The sequence below is a fragment of the Oncorhynchus masou genome, chromosome 6 (genome assembly GCF_036934945.1).
Source record: "Oncorhynchus masou masou isolate Uvic2021 chromosome 6, UVic_Omas_1.1, whole genome shotgun sequence".
NCBI classification, from domain to species: Eukaryota; Metazoa; Chordata; class Actinopteri; order Salmoniformes; family Salmonidae; genus Oncorhynchus; species Oncorhynchus masou.
The window spans coordinates 77,677,058-77,696,750 of record NC_088217.1 but is presented as its reverse complement, the minus strand read 5'-3'; the positions used below and the strand labels follow the sequence as shown (position 1 = coordinate 77,696,750).

Sequence of the window (19,693 nt, the reverse complement as noted above, 5' to 3'; positions counted from 1 at the left end):
ATCAGAAACCATCCAGACAACGAGACCACGGAGTAAATGCCCTTGGCCCCCGCTATAGGCTGCCCTCTTCCACGGGGAAACAAGCCTGCCTACCTCTTTCTCACCGATAAGCGATCGAGAGATTGCGACTGAGACCGAAAGAGAGAGAAAATAAAAAAGAGAGCATATAATATATCCCCGTTTGTCAGTAGGTTTAGAGGTGACCGACGTTAAAAAAGCCTGCTAGAGCAGAGATGCTGGTGTGTGACTATAACGGGACGTGAACATGATCAGCAGCAGCACCAAATCCATGTCTCTTCAACAGACAGAGCGAGAACTCACGGTTTGCTGGCAGCAGATGCTCTTGAGCAATGTCAATCAAAGACACCGCGGGCGGGGCAAATCTGTAAACCACGCCCACTCCAGAGGATTGCCCAATTGAATTATTTGAACTCGGTAGAGACCAAAGGAGTTCCAGAGTAAGCCATCCCTGACACCGGGGTGTGGTAACTGGTTTGTCTAAAGTTTAGTAATGATGTTGTGTAAAGTGGGACTTTTTGTAAAAGGGATTTCTAAATAAAAACATGGCAATGTATCAAACTACTTGAGTTCAAAAAGGGCTAATCGACTTTGTTGTACGTATATAACATCCCTGTAGACGTCATACACTTGGTCACAACTCTTTCATATTGAAACGTTTTAGAAGGTATTATTATTATAAATACGCTATGTTTGTATTATGAACATAGTGCTGTGTACAGGAACTAATCAGACGTTCAGAATAGAAAAGTTTCATTCAATGCGGCCCATTTAGTTATTTTTGTTTGGTTTTATTTGTCCTTTATCCCATTGAAAATGTGTTTTATAACAGAGAGCTCAAGGGAATAGAATATGGATTATTCCTGAGAATAGAACAGAGTAGAGATGTTGTCCTTAGAATATAACAGAGTAGAGATGTTGTCCTTAGAATATAACAGAGTAGAGATGTTGTCCTTAGAATAGAACAGAGTAGAGATGTTGTCCTTAGAATACAACAGAGTAGAGATGTTGTCCTTAGAATAGAACAGAGTAGAGATGTTGTCCTTAGAATACAACAGAATGGGTATGTTTCAACAGAACAGAATATAAATGATTCAATAGAGTAGAAAGTATTAAATAGAACAGAGTGGAAATTCCTGAGAATAGAACAGAGTAGACATGATTCCTGAGAATAGAACAGAGTAAGAAATGATTCCTGAGAATAGAACAGAGTAGACATGATTCCTGAGAATAGAACAGAGTAAGAAATGATTCCTAAGAATACAACAAAACAAAGATGATTCCTGAGAATAGAACAAAACAAAGATGATTCCTGAGAATAGAACAAAACAAAGATGATTCCTGAGAATAGAACAGAGTAGACATGATTCCTAAGAATAGAACAAAACAAAGATGATTCCTGAGAATAGAACAAAACAAAGATGATTCCTGAGAATAGAACAAAACAAAGATGATTCCTGAGAATAGAACAGAGTAGACATGATTCCTAAGAATAGAACAAAACAAAGATGATTCCTGAGAATAGAACAGAGTAGACATGATTCCTAAGAATAGAACAAAACAAAGATGATTCCTGAGAATAGAACAGGGTAGAGGTGTGTTGTCGTGACCTGTCACTATAACAGAGAAATACTCTGAAACTGTTTTGGTCAGAGATCACGATGATACGGATTAAGCCAAAACAACACATGCAGAGAAACTAAAGAATTGGCCTCTTTCAGTATCACTATACCAAAATAAGACATGTTAATTGAACATTTACAAAATCAAACATTTATATTATATTATATATAAATTAAGTTATTACATTATAATGATTACAGACAAATACTCTCGGAACTGTCTGTTAAACTGTCAGGATTGAAATCCCCCAAAGGTTTACACAGATAAGAAAACCCCAGAATGGAAAGCCCAGGTATTGTGGTCGGTTTGAAGATTGGCTGACGTTCTATTCATCCAGAGAAGCCTCCAGTCATCCAGGTGAGAAATCTACAATCAGGTTTATCTTGTTTTCTCAATAACTTCTTAGGAGCTATTAGTCATTCATACCATTAAATCTAATCAACAGGAACAGGAATACAACCTTACATTGAAATGCTTACTTACAAGCCCTTAACCAACAATGCAGTTTAAGAAAATCCCTAAAAAGTAAGAATAACAAGAACAACAATAAGAATAGCAATAAGAATAACAAATTATTAAAGGGTGGCAGTAAATAACAATGTACAGGGGGTACCGGTACAGAGTCAATGTGGAGGCTATATACAGGGGGTACCGGTACAGAGTCAATGTGGAGGCTATATACAGGGGGTACCGGTACAGAGTCAATGTGGAGGCTATATACAGGGGGTACCGGTACAGAGTCAATGTGGAGGCTATATACAGGGGGTACCGGTACAGAGTCAATGTGGAGGCTATATACAGGGGGTACCGGTACAGAGTCAATGTGGAGGCTATATACAGGGGGTACCGGTACAGAGTCAATGTGGAGGCTATATACAGGGGGTACCGGTACAGAGTCAATGTGGAGGCTATATACAGGGGGTACCGGTACAGAGTCAATGTGGAGGCTATATACAGGGGGTACCGGTACAGAGTCAATGTGGAGGCTATATACAGGGGGTACCGGTACAGAGTCAATGTGGAGGCTATATACAGGGGGTACCGGTACAGAGTCAATGTGGAGGCTATATACAGGGGGTACCGGTACAGAGTCAATGTGGAGGCTATATACAGGGTGTACCGGTACAGAGTCAATGTGGAGGCTATATACAGGGGGTACCGGTACAGAGTCAATGTGAAGGCTATATACAGGGTGTAGCGGTACAGAGTCAATGTGCAGGCTATATACAGGGTGTACCGGTACAGAGTCAATGTGGAGGCTATATACAGGGGGTACCGGTACAGAGTCAAGGTGTCACTGTGTAAATGTGCGGGGGGCACCAGTCTCAAGGTAATTGAGGTAATTATGTACATGTAGGTAAAGTTATTAAAGTGGTATCAAAGCCAATGCCAAACTCAGCCAAGTTGATGTCAACATTACATTGTACAGGCACGGCTATTATCACATCTTGCCTTCCAACAACAACAAGTTTGTGTATGTGTGTGGGTGTGGTGTTGCGATATGTCTGCAGGCGTGTATGCAGGTCTGTTTTCCTGTGAGACAATTGTTGTTTTCTTCATCTAGTCTCTTCCATGGAATCACCTGAGCATGTCCCGCCCTGTTTGCCCAAGAGTGCAACGACACAGAAATAGAGAGAAAGAGCGAGAGAAAGTGGATGAGACAGAGACACGGGAGAGAGAGGGAGAGAGTCATAGACTGTTCTCTCTGCTACCGCACGGCAAGCAGTACTGGTGCGCCAAGTCTAGATCAAAAGGTTCTTTAACAGATTCTACCCACAAGCCATAAGACTGCTGAACAATTAATCAAATGGCCACCTGGACTACTTACATTGACGCCAACCTACTTGTACAAATTACCTCAACTAACCTGTACCCTCGCACATTGACTCAGTACTGGTACCCCCTGTATATAGCCTCGTTATTTTTATTTTATTGTTTTATTTATTATCTATATTTTACTTGAGTTTATTTAGAGAAAAAAAATCTTAACTCTATTTCTTGAACTGCATTGTTGGTTAAGGGCATGTAAGTAAGCATTTCACCGTAAGGTCTACACGAGACTACAGGGAGGAGGTGAGGGCCTAGGGAGTGTGGTGACAGGAAAATAACCTCTCACTCAACATCAACAAAACAAAGGAGCTGATCGTGGACTTCAGGAAACAGCAGAGGGAGAACCCCCATATCCACATAGACAGGACTGCAGTGAAGAAGAAGGAAAGCTTCAAGTTCCTCGGCGTACAGATCACTGACCAACTGAAAGGGTCCACCCACACAGACAATGTGGTGAAGAAGGCACAACTGCGCCTCTTCAACCTCAGGAGCCTGAAGAAATTTGGCTTGGCACCTAAAACCCTCACAAACTTTCACAGATGCACAATGGAGAGCATCCTGTAGGGCTGTATCACTGTTTGGTACGACAACAGCACTGCCTGCAACTGTAGGGCTCTCCAGAGGGTGGTGCGGTCTTCCCAACGCATCACCCGGGGCAAACTACCTGCCCTCCAGGACTCCTACATCACACAATGTCACAGGAAGGCCAACAAGATAATTAAGTACAACAACCACCAGAGCCACTCCCTGCTCACCCCGCTATTATCCAGAAGACAAGGTCAGTGCAGGTGTATCAAAGCTGGGACTGAGAGACTGAAAAACAGCTTCTATCTCAAGGCCATCACTAGCACCTTAGAGGCTGCTGCCCTATACACATAGACTTGAAATCACTGGCCACTTTAATAATGGAACACTAGTCACTTTATAATGTGTACATATTTTGCATTACTCCTCTCACCTTGGTCAGCAGGTAGCCTACTGGTTAGAGAGTTGGACGAGCAACCGAAAGGTTACAAGATCAAATCCCAGAGATAACCTGCGCTGACGAAGTTAAAATCTGTCATTGTGCCCCTAAACAAGGCAGTTGGCTCAATGTTCCTAGGCCCTCAGTGAAAACAATATTTTTTTCTCAACTGACTTGCCGAGTTTAATAAAGGTAAAAAAAGTATTATATGTATATACTGTACTCTATTGTAGTCTATGCCGCTCATGCATTGTGTGTATTGTTGCGAAATTGTTAGATATTACTTCTTAGATATTACTGCACTGTTGGAGCAAGAAACACAATCATTTCGCAACACTCGCAATAACATCTGCTAAACATGTGTATGTGACCAATACATTTGCTTTGATTTGACCTGTTATATTCGGCACATGTGACAAATAACATTTGATTTGACAGAGAGAGGGGATAGAGGGGGAGAGAGATTGGATGAGAGAGAAAGTACCATGACACCATGCGAGACCCAGGAGAAAGATGGTTGGAGTCTTACAATGTTTATTAATCCAAAAGGAGTAAACTAGAGAACGGCCGTGGACAGGCAAAAGGTCAAAACCAGATCAGAGTCCTGGAGGTACAGAGTGGCACAAAGGCTTGTGGTCAAGGCAGGCAGAATGGTCAAGCAGCCAGGTACAGAGTCCAGAACATGCAAGGGTCAAAACCAGATCAGAGTCCTGGAGGTACAGAGTGGCAGAAAGGCTCGTAGTCAAGTCAGGCAGAATGGTCAGGCAGCCAGGTACAGAGTCCAGAACAGGCAAGGGTCAATACCTGGAAGACTAGAAAAAGGAGAATAGCAATGGTTGGAGTTTGGGAAAAACCTCTGGTTGACTTGGAACATACAAGACGAACTGGCACTGAGAGACATGAAATACAGGGATAAATACACTGGGGGAAATCAGTGACACCTGGAGGGAGTGGAGACAATCACAAGGACAGGTGAAACAGATCAGAGCGTGACAGGAAGAGTAAGAGAACACATTACTACCTCAGTTTAAATATTTAATTAAGTGAATCTGGGCTAAATTTCCTCTGTGTGTACTGTAAAATATGCTACCTACTGTTCATGATATCTGCTCCAATTAATGCCTACTCTTTCATTCAAATGTGAAGATACAAAGAAGAAGACAAAACACATCTGCATACACAAATTACTATTCTGTACCTAAGGGCTTACCAAATCATATACTATGCCTTAAATCAATACATTTTGATTTGAGAATGGACTATTCCTTTAACCTTTAAGGCGTTGTGAATTTTGGACCAGGTCTGAAGTATGTGATACTTGGCTCCTAAACGAGTTGGGAAAAGTGGGTTTGGTGTCAGTTTGTATCAGTTTGGTGTCAGAATGATATCAAATTGACTGATGGACAGTGACTTGCAGGTGACTCTTATCCATTTGCAATATGTTTAAGCGGTGAGGTACCATCACCAAAAGTGACATTCTGAAATCAACCCTAACGAGCGATGGAGAGGTACCAGTATCACTGCCCAGCCATCCCGAGTTCATTGGGCCAGTCAATTTGGCATTCCTGCACGATTTTTATAGCATGACAATTTGGTGATGGTGAATGCCCAGTTAACCATATTGCAAATGCACAGTGACTTTGCAAGAGTGAGAAAACATCACCAAATGGACATTCTGAAATCAACCCTAACAAGCGATGGAGAGGTACCAGAATCACTGCCCAGCCATCCCGAGTTCATCGGGCCAGTCAATTTGGCATTCCTGCATGATTTTCAGTGACTTTGCAAAAGTGAGAAAACATTTGCAATATGTTTCAACAGTGAGGTACCATCACCAAAAGTGACATTCTGAAATCAACCCTAACGAGCGATGGAGAGGTACCAGAATCACTGCCCAGCCATCCCGAGTTCATCGGGCCAGTCAATTTGGCATTCCTGCACAATTTTCATGGCATGACAAATTGGTGATGGTGAATGCCCAGTTAACCATATTGCAAATGCACAGTGACTTTGCAAGAGTGAGAAAACATAAACAAATGGACATTCTGAAATCAACCCTAACGAGCAATGGAGAGGTACCAGAATCACTGCCCAGCCATCCCGAGTTCATCGGGCCAGTCAATTTGGCATTCCTGCACGATTTTTATAGCATGACAAATTGGTGATGGTGAATGCCCAGTTAACCATATTGCAAATGCACAGTGACTTTGCAAAAGTGAGAAAACATAAACAAATGGACATGATGAAATCAACACCACGAGTGATGGAAAGGAACAACAATCACTGCCTGGCCATCCCGAGTTCATCAGGCCAGTCAATTTTGCATTTCTGCAGGATTTTTGAGCATGTCAAATTTCTTATGACATTTGGCCCCCACAAAACATATGCCACTTTTTAAGGGTGTGTGAAGTTTTTTATAAAATGTAGCTATTTTTGACTTTTGACTTCCTATGAAATCATATTCCAAATGGAGAAAACATATGCCTAATGCACAAGTAAAAACAAAAAAAAATTATGATAATAAAATATGACTAAAGTATGTTGATACAGTTCTTATACGTGTGTAATTGACACAAAATTCGAAAGAATTTCGAAAAACGGTCCAGAAAGCACTTTTTTAGCAGTGTGTGAAGTTTTGCCATTTTTGACTTTTGACTTCCTATGAAATCATGTTCCAAATGGAGAAAACATATGCCTAATGCACAAGTAAAAAAACAAAACAATTATGATAATAAAATATGACTAAAGTATGTTGATAAAGTTCTTATACGTGTGTAATTGACACAAAATTCTAAAGAATTTTTAAAAAACGGTCCAGAAAGCACTTTTTTAGGGGTGTGTGAAGTTTTTTATGAAATTTTGCAATTTTTGACTTTTGACTTCTGACATCCTATGAAATCATATTGCAAATGGAGAAAACATATGCAATAATGCACAAAAAATAAAAATATATGATAATAAAATTGGACAAAAGTATATTCATACAGTTCTTACACATGTGTAATTGACAAAAAAAAAGCGAAAGAATTTCGAAAAACGGTCCAGAAAGCACTTTTTTAAGGGGTGATAAGTTTTTGACAAAAAATTCATTTTTTCAAAATTTGGCTTTTGGATGTTGACTTGGGGTCCATTCCCTATATGAAAAACCACAGTGGAGTGCACACGCCACCTGTTGGATTTTTGAAGTGTTACAACTGGCAATTGCCATATGGCATTTGCAAAACATTTTGCATGAATCAACGTCGATTTGGGTGGTTTTGTCCATCGTGTACATGGTTTGTACTATGCCAATGGTTTCCCATTCATTTTTGTCCATTTGAGGGGGGAATTCCCTTACACACACAACAATCCTCAGTTTCCCCTGTCACACACAACAATCCTCAATTTCCACTGTCACACACACAACCCTCCATTTCCCCTGTTACACAAAACAATCCTCAATTTCCCGTCACACACAACAACCCTACATATCCCCTGTTACACAAAACAATCCTCAATTTCCCCTGTCACACGGAACAACCCCCCAATTACCCTTTCATACACAATAACCCTCCATTTACACTGTCTCACACAACAATCTCCCCATTTAGCCTGTCACACACAATAACCCTCCATTTCCCCTGTCACACGGTACAACCCTCCATCTCTCCTGTCACAAACAAAAACCCTCCATTTACACTGTCTCACACAACAATCTCCCCATTTAGCCTGTCACACAAAACAATCCTCAATTTCCCCTGTCACACAGAACAACCCCCCAATTACCCTTTCATACACAATAACCCTCCATTTACACTGTCTCACACAACAATCTCCCCATTTATCCTGTCACACACAATAACCCTCAATTTCCCCTGTCACACGGAACAACCCCCCAATTACCCTTTCATACACAATAACCCTCCATTTACACTGTCTCACACAACAATCTCCCCATTTAGCCTGTCTCACACAACAACCCTCCATTTCCCCTGTCACACAAAACAACACTCCATTTACCCTGTTACACACAACAACCCTCCATTTAACCTGTTACACACAACAACCTTCCATTTCCCGTTTCACACACAACAACCCTCCATTTACCCTGTCACACACAACAACCCTCCATTTCTTTTTCACACACAATAACCCTCAATTTCCCCTGTCACACACAACAACCCTTCATTTCCCAGTTACACAAAACAACCCTCCATTTCCCCTGTCACACACAACCCTCCATTTCCCCTGTTGTCAGGATTTGGCCAGGGTTGTTCCAGGTTTTGGTCACTAGATGCCCCCATTGTGCTTTTTGACCTTATGTTTTTTCCCTTGTTCCCCATTATTATTTGCACCTGTACCTCGTTTCTCCTGATTGTATTTAAACCCTTAGTTTCCCTCAGTTCTGTGCTCTGTGTTTGTATGTTAGCACCCAGCCCTAGTGTTCTGTGTTTTCCTGTCGATTCCGGTGGATGCTCTTGTGGAATTCTGTTTTTGTTTTTGAGTGTCTCTTGAGGCTTTTTTGTGCTATTCCTACCACCTTTTGGATTTGCCATTTTTGTATTTAAGGACTTCTCCTTTTTTACTTTATTAAATACACCGTCTTAAGTACTGCTGTGTCTGCCTCATCTTCTGGGTTCTGCTGACTATTCGTGGCTCAGTTGGTTAAGTGACTGTTTCTCACTCCAGAGACCCAGGTTCGTAACCGGGTCCTGACACCTGTTACACAAAAAATTCCTCAATTTCCCCTGTCACACACAACAACCCTCCATTTCCCGTGTTACACAAAACAACCCTCCATTTACCCTGCTACACACAATAAGCCTCCATTTACCCTCTCACACAACAACCCTCTATTTCCCCTGTCACACACAAAAACCCTCCATTTCCCCTGTCACACACAACAACCCTCCGTTTCCCCTGTCACACACAACAACCCCCCATTTACCCTGTCACACACAATAACCCTCCATTGACCCTGTCTCACCAAACAATCTCCCCATTTACCCTGTCACACACAATAACCCTCCATTTCCCCTGTCACACGGAACAACCCTCCATTTCTCCTGTCACAAACAAAAACATTCCATTTCCCCTGTCACACACAACAAGCCTCCATTTACCCTGTCTCACACAACAACCCTCCATTTCCCCTGTTACACAAAACAACCCTCCATTTCCCCTGTCACACAGAAAAACCCTCCATTTCCCAGTTACACAAAACAACCCTCCATTTCCCCTGTCACACACAACCCTCCATTTCCCCTGTTACACAAAACAACCCTCCATTTACCCTGCTACACACAATAAGCCTCCATTTACCCTCTCACACAACAACCCTCCATTTCCACTGTCACACACAACAACCCTCCATTTCCCCTGTCACACGGAACAACCCTCCATTTACCCTGTCTCACACAACAACCCTCCATTTCCCCTGTCACACGGAACAACCCTCCATCTCTCCTGTCACAAACAAAAACATTCCATTTCCCCTGACACACACAACAACATTCCATTTCCCCTGTCACAAACAAAAACATTCCATTTCATCTGTCACACACAACAACATTCCATTTCCCCTGTCACACACAACCCTCCATTTACCATGTTACACATAACAACATTCCATTTCCCCTGTCACACACAACCCTCCATTTCCCCTGTTACACAAAACAATCCTCAATTTCCCGTCACACACAACAATCCTCAATTTCCCGTCACACACAACAACCCTCCATTTCCCCTGTCACACACAACAATCCTCCGTTTCCCCTGTCACACACAACAACCCTCCGTTTCCCCTGTCACACACAACAACCCTCCGTTTCCCCTGTCACACACAACAACCCTCAGTTCCCCTGTCACACACAACAACCCTCCGTTTCCCGTCACACACAACAATCCTCCGTTTCCCCTGTCACACACAACAACCCTCCGTTTCCCCTTTCACACACAACAACCCTCCGTTTCCCCTGTCACACACAACAACCCTCCGTTTCCCCTGTCACACACAACAACCCTGTTTACCCTGTCACACAAAACAACCCTGTTTCCCCTGTCACACAAAACAATCCTCAATTTCCCCTGTCACACACAACAATCCTCAATTACCCATGTTACACAAAACAATCCTCAATTTCCCCTGTCACACACAACAACACTCCATTTCCCCTGTTATACAAAACAACCCTCCATTTACCCTGTTACACAAAACAACCCTCCATTTACCCTGTTGCACACAATAACCCTCCATTTACCCTCTCACACAACAACCCCCCATCTACCCTGTCACACACAACAACCCTCCATTACCCCTGTCATACACAACAACCCTCCATTTCCCCTGTCACACACAACAAAACTCAATTTCCCCTGTCATACACAACAACCCTCCATTTCCCGTGTTACACACAACAACCCTCCATTTCCCCTGTCACACACAACAATCCTCCATTTCCTGTGACACACAAAAACCCTACATTTCCCCTGTCACACACAACAATCATCCGTTTCCCCTGTCACACACAACAACCCTCCGTTTCCCCTGTCACACACAACAACCCTCCGTTTCCAATGTCACACACAACAACCCTCCGTTTCCCCTGTCACACACAACAACCCTGTTTCCCCTGTCACACACAACAACCCTCAGTTCCCCTGTCACACACAACAACCCTCCGTTTCCCCTGTTACACACAACAACCCTCAGTTCCCCTGTCACACACAACAACCCTCCGTTTCCCCTGTCACACACAACAACCCTCCGTTTCCCCTGTCACACACAACAACTCTCCATTTCACCTGTCACACACAACAACCCTCTGTTTCCCCTGTCACACACAACAACCCTCCGTTTCCCCTGTCACACACAACAAAACTCCATTTCCCCTGTCACACACAACAATCCTCAATTTCCCGTCACACACAACAACCCTCCATTTCCCCTGTCACACACAACAATCCTCCATTTCCCGTCACACACAAAAACCCTACATTTCCCCTGTCACACACAACAATCATCCGTTTCCCCTGTCACACACAACAACCCTCCGTTTCCCCTGTCACACACAACAACCCTCCGTTTCCAATGTCACACACAACAACCCTCCGTTTCCCCTGTCACACACAACAACCCTGTTTCCCCTGTCACACACAACAACCCTCAGATCCCCTGTCACACACAACAACCCTCCGTTTCCCCTGTCACACACAACAACCCTCAGTTCCCCTGTCACACACAACAACCCTCAGTTCCCCTGTCACACACAACAACCCTCAGTTCCCCTGTCACACACAACAACCCTCCGTTTCCCCTGTCACACACAACAACCCTCAGTTCCCCTTTCACACACAACAACCCTCCGTTTCCCCTGTCACACACAACAATCCTCCGTTTCCCCTGTCACACACAACAACCCTCCATTTCCCCTTTCACACACAACAACCCTCCGTTTCCCCTGTCACACACAACAACCCTCCATTTACCCTAATACACACAACAACCCTCCATTTACCCTGTTACACACGACGACCCTCCATTTACCCTGTTACACACAACAACCCTCCTTTTCCCGTTTCACACACAACAATCCTCCATTTCCCCTGTTACACAAAACAACCCTCCATTTACCCTGTTGCACACAATAACCCTCCATTTACCCTCTCACACAACAACCCCCCATCTACCCTGTCACACACAACAACCCTCCATTACCCCTGTCATACACAACAACCCTCCATTTCCCCTGTCACACACAACAACCCTCAATTTCCCCTGTCATACACAACAATCCTCCATTTCCCCTGTCACACACAACAACCCTCCATTTACCCTGTTACACACAACAATCCTCCATTTCCCCTGTCACACACAACAACCCTCCATTTCCCCTGTTACACAAAACAACCCTCCATTTACCCTGTTGCACACAATAACCCTCCATTTACCCTCTCACACAACAACCCCCCATCCACCCTGTCACACACAACAACCCTCCATTACCCCTGTCATACACAACAACCCTCCATTTCCCCTGTCACACACAACAACCCTCAATTTCCCCTGTCATACACAACAATCCTCCATTTCCCCTGTCACACACAACAACCCTCAGTTCCCGTCACACAAAACAACCCTCCGTTTCCCCTGTCACACACAACAACCCTCCGTTTCCCCTGTCACACACAACAACCCTCAGTTCCCCTGTCACACACAACAATCCTCCATTTCCCCTGTTACACACAACAATCCTCCATTTCCCCTGTCACACACAACAACCCTCATTTCCCCTGTCACACACAACAATCCTCCATTTCCCCTGTCACACACAACAATCCTCCATTTCCCCTGTTACACACAACAATCCTCCATTTCCCCTGTCACACACAACAATCCTCAATTTCCCGTCACACACAGCAACCCTCCATTTCCCCTGTCACACATAACAATCCTCCATTTCCCGTCACACACAAAAACCCTACATTTCCCCTGTCACACACAACAATCATCCGTTTCCCCTGTCACACACAACAACCCTCCGTTTCCCCTGTCACACACAACAACCTTCCATTTCCAATGTCACACACAACAACCCTCCGTTTCCCCTGTCACACACAACAACCGTTTCCCCTGTCACACACAACAACCCTCAGTTCCCCTGTCACACACAACAACCCTCCGTTTCCCCTGTCACACACAACAACCCTCAGTTCCCCTGTCACACACAACAACCCTCAGTTCCCTGTCACACACAACAACCCTCAGTTCCCTGTCACACACAACAACCCTCCGTTTCCCCTGTCACACACAACAACCCTCCGTTTCCCCTGTCACACACAACAACTCTCCGTTTCACCTGTCACACACAACAACCCTCTGTTTCACCTGTCACACACAACAACCCTCTGTTTCCCCTGTCACACACAACAACCCTCCGTTTCCCCTGTCACACACAACAACTCTCCGTTTCTCCTGTCACACACAACAACCCTCTGTTTCCCCTGTCACACACAACAACCCTCCGTTTCCCCGATCACACACAACAGCCCTCCATTTCCCCTGTTGCACAAAACAACCCTCCATTTCCCCTGTCACAAGGGGAGTTATGGCTGATTTGAAATTAAATCATTAACCCTGTTAGGTCAACTCTGTCACTTTAATTGTCACCACTGTAGATTTATTTTTATTGAACATGTGCCATTTATGATAGAATGTTAAAATACACTACCCCAAAGACACTTATATTTCACAGTGCTTTTGAAATCAGAAATGAAAACAAATATTTTATTTGATTCATTCATTGAATTCATTTAAACATTCATTACATTTACATTTAAGTCATTTAGCAGACGCTCTTATCCAGAGCGACTTACAAATTGGTGAATTCACCTTCTGACATCCAGTGGAACAGCCACTTTACAATAGTGCATCTAAATCATTAAGGGGGGGTGGTGAGAAGGATTACTTATCCTATCCTAGGTATTCCTTGAAGAGGTGGGTTTTCAGGTGTCTCCGGAAGGTGGTGATTGACTCCGCTGTCCTGGCGTCGTGAGGGAGTTTGTTCCACCATTGGGGGGCCAGAGCAGCGAACAGTTTTGACTGGGCTGAGCGGGAACTGTACTTCCTCAATGGTAGGGAGGCGAGCAGGCCAGAGGTGGATGAACGCAGTGCCCTTGCTTGGGTGTAGGGCCTGATCAGAGCCTGGAGGTACTGCGGTGCCGTTCCCCTCACAGCTCCGTAGGCAAGCACCATGGTCTTGTAGCGGATGCGAGCTTCAACTGGAAGCCAGTGGAGAGAGCGGAGGAGCGGGGTGACGTGAGAGAACTTGGGAAGATTGAACACCAGACGGGCTGCGGCGTTCTGGATGAGTTGTAGGGGTTTAATGGCACAGGCAGGGAGCCCAGCCAACAGCGAGTTGCAGTAATCCATGACAAGTGCCTGGATTAGGACCTGCGCCGCTTCCTGTGTGAGGCAGGGTCGTACTCTGCGGATGTTGTAGAGCATGAACCTACAGGAACGGGCCACCGCCATGATGTTGGTTGAGAACGACAGGGTGTTGTCCAGGATCACGCCAAGGTTCTTAGCGCTCTGGGAGGAGGACACAATGGAGTTGTCAACCGTGATGGCGAGATCATGGAACGGGCAGTCCTTCCCCGGGAGGAAGAGCAGCTCCGTCTTGCCGAGGTTCAGCTTGAGGTGGTGATCCGTCATCCACACTGATATGTCTGCCAGACATGCAGACATGCGATTCGCCACCTGGTCATCAGAAGGGGGAAAGGAGAATACAAATACAATATTTTAAAAATCATTTTCATTCCCCCCCATGCAGCCGGAAATGTATTGACCTGAGATTCAGCAGTTAAATCATCTAAATCTTTCAGGTCAAAATGAACACCACCCGTAATGTTTCCACCGCAGTGATGAGCATGAGGATATGGCTTGAAAATGTAATTAGGAGTACAGTGACATCTTACATTCCTGGGATGAGTTTTCGGCCCTTATCCCACGCTCATCACTGCGGTGGAAACATTATGGGTGGTGTTCATTTTGACCTGAAAGATTTAGATGTTTTAACTGCTGAATCTCAGGTTAAAACAATTCTGGCTATCCCCCATGTTGCTCCACCTCTGCTTCCTCTCCTTGTGCTATGACTTTGTTGTGGTGGGGAGGTTTTCGTGCCTCTAAGACCCTGAGGGCTTAGGCTCCTGGCAGCCTTTACCATACCAGATTTGTTTCAGGTGAGGGGCCTGACAAACAGCACAATGGCAAAAGAAACAATGGCCAACACCTTATTGAACACATTTTGCATTAATAGGGCTGTTGCAGTGACCATATTACATGCTAGTGGTTAGAGCGTTGGGATTGAATCCCCGAGCTGACAAGGTAAAAATGTGTAATTTTGCCCCTGAGCAAGGCAGTTAACCTACTGTTCCCCGGGGTTGGTTTAAAAACAGTCGACACATTTCTGCCAAATGCATTCAGTTGTACAACTGACTAGGTATCCCCCTTTCCTTTCTGTTGTACAACTGACTAGGTATCCCCCTTTCCTTTCTGTTGTACAACTGACTAGGTATCCCCCTTTCCTTTCTGTTGTACAACTGACTAGGTATCCCCCTTTCCTTTCTGTTGTACAACTGACTAGGTATCCCCCTTTCCTTTCTGTTGTACAACTGACTAGGTATCCCCCTTTCCCTTCTGTTGTACAACTGACTAGGTATCCCCCTTTCCTTTCTGTTGTACAACTGACTAGGTATCCCCCTTTCCTTTCTGTTGTACAACTGACTAGGTATCCCCCTTTCCTTTCTGTTGTACAACTGACTAGGTATCCCCCTTTCCTTTCTGTTGTACAACTGACTAGGTATCCCCCTTTCCTTTCTGTTGTACAACTGACTAGGTATCCCCCTTTCCCAGTCATGAGTCATGATTGCAGTACAATTCCACATGACCATTGAGTCATGGTAATCTCCTCTTATGCACTCAGGACCTGCGTTGGTACTGTAGTATCCAACCCGCTTATAGCCTGGTTCTCAGGGCTCTAATGTCCTTCTAACAACTCTGACATCAATACATTCGAAAACCACATCACACATATCATCAAAACAGTATTGTGCTTTTACAACTCACCTCACTGTGATTGATCAATTTGAAGAATTAGTTCAACAACAGGTTGAAACTGAGTGGAAAACATGGTCATTATGGATGTTATTTCAAAGCATAACAACGAAATGGACAGCACTTTGTACGGCGATGGTTAATTCAAACACCCACACACATATGAGCACAAGCTTGAAAAAAACCCAATTCAAATAATGATTGTGTCATTCCTTATACAATACATAGCCTACCACATATTAAGCACTGCAGAAAAACATTTTTAAAAATAATTTCAGATGTCTTTAATTGGTCTAGCCTATAATACAAAATTAAACAAATTCTTGTAATCACCTGGATGGACTGGTTACTGTCACGCATACACAGGGAGTCAAGAAGGAGGTGCAGAAGGAGAGTTTAATAACAACAATAAAAGGCAAATGAACAAAACAGGAGGCATAATGAACATGAAAGCAAACCAATACTGCCTGATGACTGAGGCTACTGAGGGCTAGATGAAAGGAAAGTAATCAAATTGATGATGAAGTCCAGGTGTGCGTAATAATGGGGAGCAGGTGTGCTTAATGATGGCTGCCAGGACCGGTGGTTAGTAGACTGGAGACATCGAGCACTGGAGAGGGGGAGCTGTTTCGTTACCTTATGCTACACTCCAGTGACGCCACTTTGGTTTTGGAAGTGGGGGAGACATAAACCGTAATCATTAATTTGTGCACAAACACACAACGTGATATATACACACGTTTGTGCACAAATTAATGATGACGGTTTGATTTATGATTATGACAGAATTGAGTGTGAGGAAGTTATTTAAAAAATCCAAACTTTTCCCTTTGGGACTGAAAAAAATGAAGCTGTGAACTGGGAAGGAAATTGTGTTTTTGAGAAAGTCTGTGTACACAAGTCAGTCAAAGTAATATAAGGAAATGCATAGAAAATAATGACCATAACCTTAATAGGGTTACTGTCATGTAAGATGTTGTGATACAAAATACTAAAAGAAAAAAGCACATACACCTCAAATATACATTAACACACAGAAACAGCAAATCAGAAACAGCAAATCCTCCATATAATTAATATCATATAATTCATATCATATCATTAATATCATATCAGTACTGCAGATCTCTTTTTACTTGCAGACAATATACCTGGGTCACCCCGTCCTGTACCTAGGGGTCCACCACCCTGCAGCGCCACAACCCAACACACCTGACTCAGTTTTAGGATCTTAGTGAAACATATATTATTGGTTTTGGGTGTGTTAGGCCAAGGCCAGAGTGACAACCTACAGGACGGCAGACCCTCCGGTCCAGGACTGAGATGTTCAACAGCTATTGATTGCCTAAATAGGTATCTCCCCTGACGTGGGCATGTTTTCAATACAGACTCCTTAAGTCGTACTGAATTCCATATAAGGCATCTAGACCTTATGATAGTTGCCTTAATCTGGTAATAAATCAACCTACCAGGTCTTCCTCACATTTTTGTGTCATCAGTGTTATGTTCCCCAGTTTTTGTGTTGTAGTTTGTGTATTTGTGTGAGTGTTTCAGGAGATGGCTTCTGAATTCTCCCCAAACAGCTGATTGGTCAGCCCCATTGACGTTGGGAGCTGACCCCCCCCCCCAAGTTACAGCTGTATCCCATTAGACTCCTCAAGCTACATAAAAGCCAGTGTTCTGTTGTTCAGGAGAGAGAGGATTGCGGAGAGAGGATGCTGATGGCTGTGGGTTATTATACTGTGTTGGTTGTTCTCAGAGGGAGATGATTAGTGTGTCCTGCATTGGTTGAGTGAGAGAGCTGATTGGTTATGTCTTTTGTGTGTCAATAGGACACAGTGTTTTGATTATTAAAATTGTTTGGAATATTCTGTTTCATTTGTTCCCAGGGGGGAAGGGGAAGGCACCTAGGGAGTGCTTAGGCAAGAGGCCTGCGGGCATACATATACCCATAGTATATTCACTGTCTAGGCATACTAGGTAAGACCTGGGCGGACCACCCCCTGTATTTTGGTTAGCGCACTAGGTGGTGCTAAGTTAGGTAAGTAGTGGGTCGGCAGGTAAGGTAGGAGGGGGGGCTTTGATATTTACATTCTTTGCTTTGGTTCCGTCCAGACCCTTTTCCCCATATTACCGTGTAAAGGAATAAAAACCTAGTAAACGGTCAATTCTCTGCCTTTTGTCATCCTTACTCACACCTACACCAAACATTTTATACCCATGCTTATCTGTCAGGTGCGCATGTAAAAGTAGTCCCTCCAGAAATCCAGGCTCAATTTTTTTGTTCCACCCGTGTTTTTGGGTTATCTGCCCTCTTGAGGCCTGGAGTTCTTTAAAGGAAGAGCTGCCATTGTGCTCATGTTTTGAGTGTTCTGTTTTTTGACGCCACAAACAGATATGTCACATTTCTGGTTCGTCCATAACTTGTTTCATGCTTGTAGGAGGGTGTGTTTTCAGGAATACCTTTCTCTAACTTTAAGTCACATGATTTCATGGAAAACCTTTCTTAAGTGAGGGTGTGTAATTCAAGTCCACGTATCCTTGGATGATTGTTAACAAGACACACCCAGAATTGTTGAAATAACCATGCTTTGAATAAATCTGAACATACCAGTTCACGCCCTAAAAGATGACGTGGTTCAAATGTTGTCCATGAAGAGGTTGGCCTATTAGGATTCTATGCACAGCAATTCTGATGTACAATTGCAAACAGCAGTAACTATAGTGCATTCGGAAAGTGTTCAGACCCCACAACTTTTTCCACATTTTGTTACGTTACAGCCATATTCTAAATGTATTAAATAGTTTTTTTCCTCATCAATCTACACACAATACCCCATAATGACAATGCAAAAACAGGTTTTTAGAATGTTTTGCTAATTTGTATTAAAAATAAAAACTGAAATATTGCATTTACATAAGTATTCAAACCCTTTACTCAGTACTTTGTTGAAGCACCTTTGACAGTGATTACAGCCTCGAGTCTCCTTGGGTAGGATACTACAAGCTTGGCACACCTGTTATTGGGGAGTTTCTCCCATTCTTCTCTGCAGTTCCTCTCAAGCTCTGTCAGGTTGTATGGGGTGCGTCGCTGCACATGCATTTTCAGGTTCATCCAGAGATGTTTGATCAGGTTCAAGAATACTTGATACTTATTCAGGTCTGAATACTTTCTGAATGCACTCTATATACAGTACCGGTCAAAAGTTTGGACACACCTCGTCATTAGAGAGATTTTCTTTATTTTAGTATTTACTACATTGTAGAATAATAGTGAAGACATCAAAACTATGAAATAACAAATTTGGAATCATGTAGTAACCAAAAAAGCATTAAACAAATAAAAATATATTTGAGATTTGAGATTTTTCAAAGTAGCCACTGTTTGCCTTGATGACAGCTTTGCACACTCTTTGCACTCTCTCAACCAGCTTCATGAGGTAATCACCTGGAATGCAGTTCAGTTTTAATACTTGGCTGCAAATCCTTTGCAGTCTATGACTGCCTGAAGTATGTAACCCATAGACATCAGCAGATGCTGGGTTTCTCCCCTGGTGATGCTCTGTCAGGCCTTTATTGCATCTGTGTTCAGTTCCTGCTTGTTCTTGGGGAGTTTTGTTTTCAGTTTTGCCTTCAGCAAGTGAAATGCATTTTCAATTGGATTC

At 43.5% G+C, this 19,693-nt stretch overlaps 1 pseudogene; it reads right to left on the bottom strand.

The window, feature by feature from the left end:
- Nucleotides 1–317, bottom strand: part of LOC135542706 (TRAF2 and NCK-interacting protein kinase-like) — a 58,535-nt pseudogene extending 58,218 nt beyond the window's left edge.
- Nucleotides 318–19,693: the final 19,376 nt, after the last annotated feature.